We start from the raw sequence: 11551 nt of genomic DNA, 5'->3' as shown, positions 1-11551 counted from the left end.
TTGTGTGTCCTTAGCACTTGAATTAATGCTTTCTCTTCCTGTGGCCCTAAAGCAAAGCTTATGATTACAGAAAAAGTGTCACCTTCTCCCAGAAATGCATATTTCAGGGATGGTGGTAGTGGTTTGAGCTCGGGTTTAGGAGGTTTCTCCTCTTCCTGAGGAGTTTTCAGAGGTTCTTTTATTTCCTCTGGTTCCTCCAGATCAGGCTGAACATCTTTAAAAATGTCCTCTAGCTCTGATTCGAGACTCTCAGTCATATAGACCTCTTCCACCAGGGAGTCAATAATATCAACACCCAGGCAGTCGTCTAATGTGTCTGGATGTTGCATAGCTTTGACAACATTCAACTTAAACTCATCCTCATTGACTCTCAGGGTTATCTCCCCTTTTTGGACGTCAATGAGGGTTCGTCCAGTTGCTAGGAAAGGTCTTCCTAGAATGAGAGTTGCATTCTTGTGCTCCTCCATTTCCAGCACCACAAAGTCAGTAGGAAAGGCAAATGGCCCAACCTTGACAATCATGTCTTCAATCACGCCTGATGGGTATTTAATGGAGCCATCAGCAAGTTGAAGACATATCCGGGTTGGTTTGATTTCTTCAGTCACACCAAGCTTTCTGATAGTAGATGCAGGTATTAGGTTGATACTTTCCCCAAGGTCACACAGAGCTTGCTTAGTGCAATTACCCTCTAATGTGCATGGTATCATAAAGCTTCCGGGATCCTTAAGCTTCTCAGGTAAGCTTTTCAGAATGACTGCACTGCATTTTTTAGTGAGGTAAACTTTTTCAGTTTCCCTCCAATCCTTCTTATGACTTAAGATCTCTTTCATGAACTTAGCATAAGAGGGTATTTGCTCAAGTGCTTCTGCAAACGGAATCTTTATTTCAAGAGTCTTGAGATAGTCTGCAAAGCGGGCAAATTGCTTATCCTGTTTCGCTTGGCGGAGTTTTTGAGGATAAGGCATTTTGGCTTTGTATTCCTCAACCTTAGTTGCTGCAGGTTTATTGCCTGTAGAAGTGGATTGGGAAGCCTTTTTAGAAGGGTTGTTATCAGCACTTGTATGTGACTGATCCCCCACTGGCATTTGAATGCCAGGGGTGGAAGCTGGAGTGGCGTTAGACGCCAACTCCTTATCTGTTACTGGCGTCTGAACGCCAGAACTGTGCTCCCTTTGGGCGTTCAACGCCGGATTCATGCTTGTTTCTGGCGTTGAACGCCAGGAATGAGCATGGTCTGGGCGTTCAGCGCCAGCATTATTCCTCTCTGGGCTCTGACTGTCCTCAGAGGGATTTTGAGTAGCCATTTGTTCATTTCTTGGCTTCCTGCTGCTTTGAAGTGAGGTATTTAATGTTTTCCCACTTCTTAATTGAACTGCTTGGCATTCTTCTGCTATTTGTTTTGACAGTTGCTTTTCTGTTTGCTTTAACTGTACTTCCATATTCCTGTTAGCCATTCTTGTTTCATGTAGTATTTCCTTGAATTCGGCTAGTTGCTGGGTTAAAAAGTCTAATTGCTGATTGAATTCATTAGCCTGATCTACAGGACTGAGTTCAGCAGTTACTGTTTTAGCTTCTTCTTTCATGGAAGATTCACTGCTTAGGTACAGATGCTGATTTCTGGCAACTGTATCAATAAGATCTTGAGCTTCTTCAATTGTTTTTCTCATATGTATAGATCCACCAGCTGAGTGGTCTAGAGAAATCTAAGCTTTTTCTGTAAGTCCATAGTAGAAGATGTCTAATTGCACCCATTCTGAAAACATTTCAGAGGGGCATTTTCTTAGCATCTCTCTGTATCTCTCCCAAGCATCATAAAGGGATTCATTATCTCCTTGTTTGAAGCCTTGGATGCTTAGCCTTAGCTGTGTCATCCGTTTTGGAGGGAAATAGTGATTCAGGAATTTTTCTGACAGCTATTTCCATGTTTTTATGCTGTTCTTAGGCTGGTTATTTAACCACCTCTTAGCTTGATCTTTTACAGCAAATGGAAACAGTAATAATCTGTAGACATCCTGATCTACTTCCTTATCATGTACTGTGTCAGCAATTTGTAAAAATTGTGCCAGAAACTCTGTAGGTTCTTCATGTGGAAGACCAGAATACTGGCAGCTTTGCTGCACCATGATAATGAGCTGAGGATTCAACTCAAAGCTACTAACTCCAATGGAGGGTATACAGATACTACTCCCATATGAAGCAGTAGTGGGGCTAGCATATGACCCCAAAGTCCTCTTGGACTGTTCATTTCCGCTTATGTCCATGTTGGAGTAAAGGGGTAATGTGGATTTAAATTTTTAGTTTATAAATAAATAATAAAAAAAATTCGAAATAAAATAAAAACCAAAATAAAAATAAGATAAAATAAGAAAATTAAAATAAAAAAAAATTAATAAGAATTTGAAAATATTTTATGAAGATTTTTGAAAAAGTGAGGAGAGAGAAAGTGGTTAGGATATTTTTGAAAAAGATAAATTTATTTATTTATTTATTTATTTTATTTTTTTAAACTTAAAAAGATAAGAATTGAAAAATTTTAAAATTGAAATCTGAATTTTTATAAAAAAAATTTCGAAAAAATAGTTCAAAATTAGTTAGAAAAGATATTTTTTTGAATTTTGAATTTTATGATGAAAGAGAAAAACACACAGAAGACACAAGACTTAAAATTTTTAGATCTAATGCTCCTTATTTTCGAAAATTTTGGAGGGAAAACACCAAGGAACACCAAACTTAAAAATTTTAAGATCAAAACACAAGAAAGACTCAAGAACACCTTGAAGATTCACAAGAACACCAAGAACAAAAGAAAGAACACCAAACTTAAAATTTTTAGAAAACCAAGATAAATTTTCGAAAATTAAAGAAAGATCAACAAGAAAACACCAAACTTAAAGTTTGGCACAAGATTAATTTAAGAAAAATTATTTTTGAAAAAAAGATTTTGAAAAGAAGATGCCCAATTGCCAAGAACATAAGCCAACGCTATAACTAACTGAGCTAAAAATGTAACGTATTTTAAAGATGTATTATTTTTATGGATAAAAGTATAATTTTTGAAAGTTAATGTTTTGAAAAAGCACAAGAAAAACAAGAAAAGACACAAAACAAGAAAAACTCAAGATCAAACAAGAAAAATTAACAAGAACAACTTGAAGATCAATGAAGAACAAAGAACATAATTTCGAAAATTTAAAGAAAAATATAAAATATGCAATTAACACCAAACTTTGAACAGGACACTAAACTCAAGAAAAAAAATTAAAAATTGATAAAGAAAAATAATATTTTTGAAAAATTTTTAAAAAGGGATAATAAAAGATGCAATTCTAGTTAAAAAAGAGGATAAATTCTTCCTAATCTAAGCAACAAAATAAACCTTTAGTTGTTCAAACTCGAACAATCCCCGGCAACGGCGCCAAAAACTTGGTGCACGAATTTGCAATCCGTACAACTAACCAGCAAGTGCACTGGGTCGTCCAAGTAATACCTTACGTGAGTAAGGATCGATCCCACGGAGATTATTGGTTTGAAGCAAGCTATGTTTATTTTATTAATCTTAGTCAGGATACCAATAAGGTTATTTGGTTTTAATTGTAAGAAGTCAAAGTATTTGGAATAAGGAATTGTTACTTTATTAATGGAGAATATGTTGGGGTTTTGGAGATGCCTTGTCCTCTGAACTTCAACTCTTCCTTGAAATCCTTTTCCCACACGCAAGGTTCCTTCCATGGCAAGCTCTATGTAGGGTGTCACCGTTGTCAATGGCTACTTCCCATCCTCTCAGTGAAAATGGTCCAAATGCTCTATCACAGCACGGCTAATCATCTATCGGTTCTCAATCAGGTTGGAATAGAATCCATTGATTCTTTTGCGTCTGTCACTAACGCCCAGCCTTCAGGAGTTTGAAACTCGTCACAGTCATTCAATCCCAGAATCCTACTCGGAATACCACAGACAAGGTTTAGACTTTCCGGATTCTCATGAATGCCGCCATCAATCCGGCTTATACCACGAAGATTCTGATTAAGGAATCTAAGAGATACTCATTCAATCTGATGTAGAACGGAGGTGGTTGTCAGGCACACGTTCATGGATTGAGGAAGGTGATGAGTGTCACGGATCATCACCTTCTCCATAATTAAGTGCGAATGAACATCTTAGATAAGAACAAGCGTGTTTGAATGGAAAACAAAAGTAATTGCATTAATTCATCGAGACGCTGCAGAGCTCCTCACCCCCAACAATGGAGTTTAGAGACTCATGCCGTCAAAAAGTATGTAATTCAGATCTGAAAATGTCATGAGGTACAAAATAATTCTCTAAAAGTTGTTTAAATAGTAAACTAGTAATCTAGGTTTGCAGAATATGAGTAAACTAAGATAATTGGTGCAGAAATCCACTTCTGGGGCCCACTTGGTGTGTGCTGGGGCTGAGACTAAAGCTATCCACGAACTGAGGCTTTACTTGGAGTTGAACTCCAAGTTATAACGTGTTTTGGGCGTTCAACTCCGGATCATGACGTGTTTCTGGCGTTTAACTCCAGACAGCAGCATGTACTTGGCGTTCAACGCCAAGTTACGTCATCTATCTTCGCGCAAATTATGGACTATTATATATTGCTGGAAAGCCCTGGATGTCTACTTTCCAACGCCGTTGAGAGCGCGCAAATTGGACTCCTGTAGCTCCAGAAAATTCATTTCGAGTGTAGGGAGGTCAGGATTCAACAGCATCAGCAGTCCTTTTTCAGCCTAACTCAGATTTTTGCTCAGCTCCCTCAATTTCAGCCAGAAAATACCTGAAATCACAGAAAAATACACAAACTCATAGTAAAGTCCAGAAATATGATTTTTGCCTAAAAACTAATAATATTTAACTAAAAACCAATTAAAACATGCTAAAATCTACATGAAATTACCCCCAAAAAGCGTATAAAATATCCGCTCATCAACCATTCTTTTGGAATCAAACTCCACACTCTCATCAAATGCCCCCACAATCCGCATTCCCATTAATTCCTTTTAATTTGAATGGACCAGTTGGCTGTTTTTTGTGATTTGGAGTTAATTTCTCTTTATTACATTCATTAAAAAAATGTCAGGTGTTACCATTCTACCCTTCTCTTCAACGTCTTTTTTGCCCATGTCACTACTAGAGCTCAGCTGTCGGATCCCAAACTGCCACCTTCAACATCGTTCCATCATCATATGAACCAGAGCTTTCACAAGTTGGCCTAACTATTACATCTTCCAACAGATATTTATCTCCATATATCTCACGTCCCACCTCTTTTACAAAAATATTAAATCCACTAGTGCCTACAGTGATATAAATCTATTCATTAATCACATCGAATACACAAGTATCGATTAAAACTTGATCAACGCTAAATGATAAAACAGAATATATCACTTCATTATACTTAACTGCTTCCCCCCCCCATAGACCGTCGATCGTACATGTAAGGGCACTCCATAATACTCTAGCCAGACTCTTTTAGTCTCACTGCGTTCTAATTCCTCGCATCTCTTTACACTATGAAAGAATTGTAAAAGACTATTCATTTTGAAAGTAAATGCTTCCTCTGTATTCTTCACAGTATTAAAAACTAATAGCGCCTTGTACACTCCAAGCTTTCTGACTTCAACACCCGAAGGAATATTCTTACAGATTACTTTTCTTAGTGATTTACACTCAATGACCGTCATCGTTCCTCCTACTAAACTCCTCAACAGCCAATCAAAGTTCTCTTTTGCTACTGGAATTTCAAAATTTTTCGTCTATCCATTCCCATGCAAGTCTTTAACGAATGTATTCTTTTTCATCTCTTCCACTTTGTAGTATGAACCAAACTTTGTCCTCTTCGAGGTTGCCTATTCTCCACCTCATTCCTTACTTTTTCTTCATCGCACACCCCAATTTTCTTCCCATCCATTACCCTTCTATATTTAGCCTCTCTGACGGAAATTATTTTACCCTCCTAGACTCATATGATTCATCTCTGCTATAGCCTTCATTACCCCTCCCTTCATCGTATAGCGTACAAAAACAAACAAGTAAACTTTACTATTTTTCAGCTTCTAGATATATAGATGCCATTGATTCGTCCCGTCTAATGGAATAAGTGAAATAATTTCTTCTTCGAGATATCTTGCAGTAGATTATCCACAAAGTGAAAAATAAATCATTTTTCAGATGATAATACTCTTCTCAATTCCAAAACCTAAGATCTCTTCTTCGTACGTCCCTAGTTCTACTCCCACTTTATATTCTCCTCTCTCTATATATATCTCTCTCATATTGTACCACTTCTAGTTAATAATAATAATAATAATAATAATAATAATAATAATAATAATAATAATAAGAAGAAGGAGGATATTATTGTTGATCTTGATTGAAAGACCTTTGCAAAAGGGTTTAATAGCATGAATATTATTTCATGATTTATTTTGTTATATAAAAAAAATTATCGTGACTTCTTTGTTATTTAAATTCTTTTGTTGTGGATTGAATTTTTGTGTAATCAAAGAAATTAACAATTGATTAATAAGGATTCACAATATATGAGATTGTTATATATTATGTATTATTATTATTATTATTATTATTATTATTATTATTATTATTATTATTATTATTATTATTGTGTTATATAAGCATTTTGGATTTGTTACATAAAAAAAATTAGTAACAATTTGAATCATATTATACTCATATATTTTGTAAGGTTTAGTTTTAAAATAAATTGGTTAAATATTATACTACCAGAGTAGCCTCTTTTGTAAAAACTGATTTATTTTGGAACACTAGGAATATGGTTATATGTAACTCATGCGAATATTGGTCGGCCAAAAAGAAAGTCTATATTTGGCATAATTACATATTCATATCAATGATATTTATATATTTGGGTAGCTAGTTAAGAATAAATTAATGGTTATTTTTTATGTGAACAATAATCGGCACAAAGAAGGTTTATTGTTTGACCCAATAATAAAATCCTTATGTTTATTTTCTATTTATTTATGCAACCACTAATCGACCCAAAGTTAAAGAAGGTTGGTGTTTGGCCAATTGATAAAAAAATATATATGTGATAATAAATAAGTATAATTCTCAAATTTTCATGTGAATAATGAGTCGATCCAAAGATAGACTTATTGTTAGACGTAATTTTATTGAGAATATTTTATAAACTGCACTAATAAATTTATGTGTACGTAGTTTATGTGAGTATAGATTGGTCCAAAAGAAATTCTGTACTTGGCCAAATTACATATACATTTATGATAGTAGACATGCGATAATTATTTAGTTCCATGTGAATAATAAGTTTTTTCAAAGATAGACTTATTGTTTAATATAATTTATTATTAGTGTTTGATTACGAGTTAATACTCAAAATGACCCCTGAAATTTGATCCCCGATGTAATTTAGTCCTCAAACTTTTAATTGACTCAAATTGTACTTTGAAAATTTGACCTGTACCTCAATTTGGCCCTTCCATCGTTTTTGGTCACCAGAAAAGTGACTTGGCAATTTTAAATGACACCTGATATTTTCTAAACGACGCCGTTTAACGCTTGGCGCGAGAAATATTTAGAAAGGACGTTGTGTGACATGCATGAGGGAGGGGGTTAAACAAAAACCCAAACGTTAACCAAACGTCGTGTGACATGAGGACGTATATAAGAAGGGTCAATTTTGAAGTAGTTAACTAACGTTTGGATTTTTGTTTAACCCTGTCCCTCATGTCACACGACGTCAGTATTGAATATTTCCCACACCAAGCGTTAAACAGCGTTGTTTAGACAGTGTCAGGTGTCATTTAAAATTGTCAGGTCAGCTTTCTAGTGACGAAAAATGACGGAAGGGCTAAATTGAGGCACGAGTCAAAATTTTACGGTATAATTTGAGTCAATTAAAAGTTTGAGGGCTAAATTGCACCGGGAGTCAAATTTTAGGGGTCATTTTGAGTATTAACTCGTTTGATTACTGTATTAAAAATACCACTTACAAATTAATATTTCTGTCTAAAAATGAAATATTAATATTGTACTAGGTATCTATGATGGTCCCACTATTATATGAATTTTATTTATATAATATGTAGCTTGTGGTAACTTATATTTCATCAAATTAATTATTATCTCATATGGCCTTTTGAAATAAATATGGTTGCTGACTTATATCAGTTCAATGGGAGTAAGTATATTTTTTATTATTCTTGTATATCAGCATCATGCAGAATTATAAATAAGGTTATATACTCAACTCTAAAAGAGATAAGTATTGTCTCATTAGGTATCTCAAAAAAGTTATAAAACTCAAAAGTGCATAAGATTTATTATACTTCAACAGTAATCTAATAGATAACAAATTTATACACTTACAATTATTTGTGTATTTTATTAGTATTTTTAGCAGATATTTGAGTCAGTTAATATAAATCATTAAATAGTAGACAAACAAATTTTGTTAGAGCAAAACATTATATGTTCACACATGAAATCATAAACTAAAGTTAGAAATTATTTGATATTCAAATTCTAATTTTATTGGATGTCAAGACAATTTTGATTCATTGTATGTATATTCATATTTTCATTGAAAGAGTTCTTTGAAAATGTGTTAAAAAGACACTTATTACTCTTTCTACTAAAATAATTGAATATAAAAAAATCTTTGGAAGGCATTTATTTGGTGATTACGAAAATTTGTCACAAATTATGAAAAAAAATACATTTGAAAGACTACTTGAGTTATTTTGTCGCAATGTATTAGTAGTCTAATATTTTAAATTTTTATTAAATAAGAGAGTTCAGAATGTTTAAATGTCTTGTAAGCAAGTTAGCACAAACTCCATAAATACATGCATATTTGGATAATAAAAAACAAACACCCAAAATTTTTCATGCCGATTTTATTCATATGAGTGTCATATCATTTTATGATATATTGTCTTGGAAGACATTAAGGGAGATATGGAACTCAAAGATATTTACTTCAGATATCCTGCTAGGCCAGATGTGCAGATCTTTCCTGGATTCTCATTGTGTGTTCCAAATGGCACAACTGCTGCTTTGGTTGGTCAAAGTGGCAGTGGCAAGTCAACTGTGATAAGTTTATTGGAAAGATTCTATGATCCTAATGCTGGAAAAGTACTCATAGATGGGGTCAACTTAAAAGAATTTCCAACTTAGATGGATAAGAGAACAAATTGGTTTGGTTAGTCAAGAACCGACTCTTTTTACAGCTAGTATCAAAGACAACATTGCTTATGGAAAAGAAAGTGCAACTGATGAGGAGATAATGACAGCAATAACATTTGCCGATGCCAAAAAATTCATTGACAAGTTGCCTCTGGTATGTCAGTATTAAAACTTCATTGCCCTTTTTTAATGTTTGGTACAACGGCAGGGGAGCATGGCACGCAACTTTCTGGTGGCCAAAAGCAAAGAATTGCCATAGCAAGGGAAATTTTGAAGAATCCTAAAATTCTACTTCTTGATGAAGCCACAAGTGCAATGGATGCTGAATCTGAACGTGTTGTTCAAGAAGCCTTAGAGAAAGCCATGTCAAATAGGACTATTGTAGTTGTTGCACATCTTTTAACAACTATTAAGAATGCTGACATTATTGCTGTGGTTCAACAGGGGAAAATCATAGAACAAGGTAATACAATTTCTTTTTCCTCAGACAAAACTAGTTTGAAATGTGTTATGTTCTTGTATCATTATCATGTTAAATTTCCATTCCTGCAGCATGTTGAAAGTATGTTTATCATTTTTTGCATGTTTCCTTTTATTTGTAGGGTCTCATGATGAGTTAATCAAGGACCCTGAGGGTCCTTATTCTCAGCTTATTCGCTTACAAGAAGGGAAAAAAATGAGGATGAAGATAGCAGAATTTTTGAAGCAGATTTAGATAGAGCTTCCTTCCACAAACCATCGAATTTGAGATCATTAAGCCGAGGTTCATCATGGAGCAGGCGTTCTCATTCAAATAACATTGTTGCCCCTTTAACTTCACAAAGTTCAGTACAAGAAAGAGGTGATGGCGATGTTGAAACTGGTGAACACAGTGATAAGAAGCGCAAAAACGTTTCAGTGAAACACTTGGCCTATTTGAACAAAACTGAACTTCCTGTGTTACTGCTTGGAGGCATTGAAAGGATTCGCTCGTTGACAATCCAGAAGGTTATGCACCAAGAAATCAGTTGGTTTGATCATCCTGAAAACGCAAGGTATGACAGCAACATACCAATTTTTCACTTACAAGAAGGAAATATGAAAACATAGAAATATTAATCATCATGTGTTAATTTACTTCATTTTTATTGATTTAACTGAAAGAAATGAATCAACTTTCAGTGGTTCAATCGGTGCAAGACTATCTACTGATGCTTTAACAGTAAGGAGTCTTGTTGGTGACACATTGGCCCTCATTGTGCAAAACATATCCACAATCATAGCAGGCCTAATTATAGCTTTCACTGCTAATTGGATTCTAGCTTTTGTTAATTTTTCACTAATGTCACCATGTTTTGTATACAACATGATAAGATTCTGTGTTGTCTGGTATAGTTGATGTATGAAGAGGCAAGTCAAGTGGCAAATGATGCTGTTGGTAGCATCAGAACTGTTGCATCGTTTTGTGCAGAACCAAAGGTGATGGATATGTATAGGAAGAAGTGTATAGGACCAGAAAAACAAGGTGTAAGGTTGGGGCTTGTTAGCGGAGCAGGATTTGGCTTCTCATTTATTACTCTATACTGCACAAATCCCTTTTGTTTCTACATAGGATCTATTCTTGTGCAACATGGGAAAGCAACATTTTCAGAGGTTTTCAAGGTATCTACCATCAAAGGATCTAGAGCTAAATATAAGCGTGTGGATAGAACTACTGTAGTGGTAGCTCATAGGCTTTCAACAATCAAAGGTGTTGATATCATTGCTGTGGTGAAGAATGGAGTGATTGCTGAGAAGGGAAGACATGATTCTTTGATGAAGATTGAGGGTGGCACTTATGCTTCCTTGGTAGCTCTACATATGAGTGCATCCTAAGACAATATTTCTTGCGAGTAAATAAATAAATAAAGTGAAGAACACAACAAATTCAGGGAACATTTTTTTAAAAAAAATAAAAGATATATTTGGAGAACCATTTTTTTAGTAGAATATATTAGAGTTTATTCTTGAATTCCTCTACCATTGTAGATTCTTTTAGGATTGATTGATTGGAGTTTAGAAAGTACAGCAGGACTGAAGCATTTCAAATTCAACTGATTTTCATCTAAGCATAACTTTTTAAACCTTTCATTTTTTTATTTTTTGTGATTTATAATTTTGAAGATATATTTGTTTTAATCAAATTTTGATAGGAATATACTTCTTACACTTGTAATAGTGGAATGAGAAAGATAATTTATGGTTTCGATTTCCAAAAACCATCAAATTAAAATTATTGGCTTCGATTATCATTCGATTATCATGGGCTGCTCTCTAAATCGAACTGAATTGGTTTAATTTATATGCAAATATATTTTAG

General features: G+C 34.3%; 1 pseudogene; it reads left to right on the top strand.

Moving 5' to 3' along the window:
* The first annotated feature begins 8958 nt into the window (after positions 1-8958).
* On the top strand, positions 8959-11067 carry LOC130974765 (ABC transporter B family member 9-like; annotated as a pseudogene).
* The last annotated feature ends 484 nt before the right edge of the window (positions 11068-11551 follow it).

The sequence above is a fragment of the Arachis stenosperma genome, chromosome 4 (assembly GCF_014773155.1).
Source record: "Arachis stenosperma cultivar V10309 chromosome 4, arast.V10309.gnm1.PFL2, whole genome shotgun sequence".
NCBI classification, from domain to species: Eukaryota; Viridiplantae; Streptophyta; class Magnoliopsida; order Fabales; family Fabaceae; genus Arachis; species Arachis stenosperma.
This window is presented reverse-complemented; position numbering and strand designations above follow the sequence as displayed.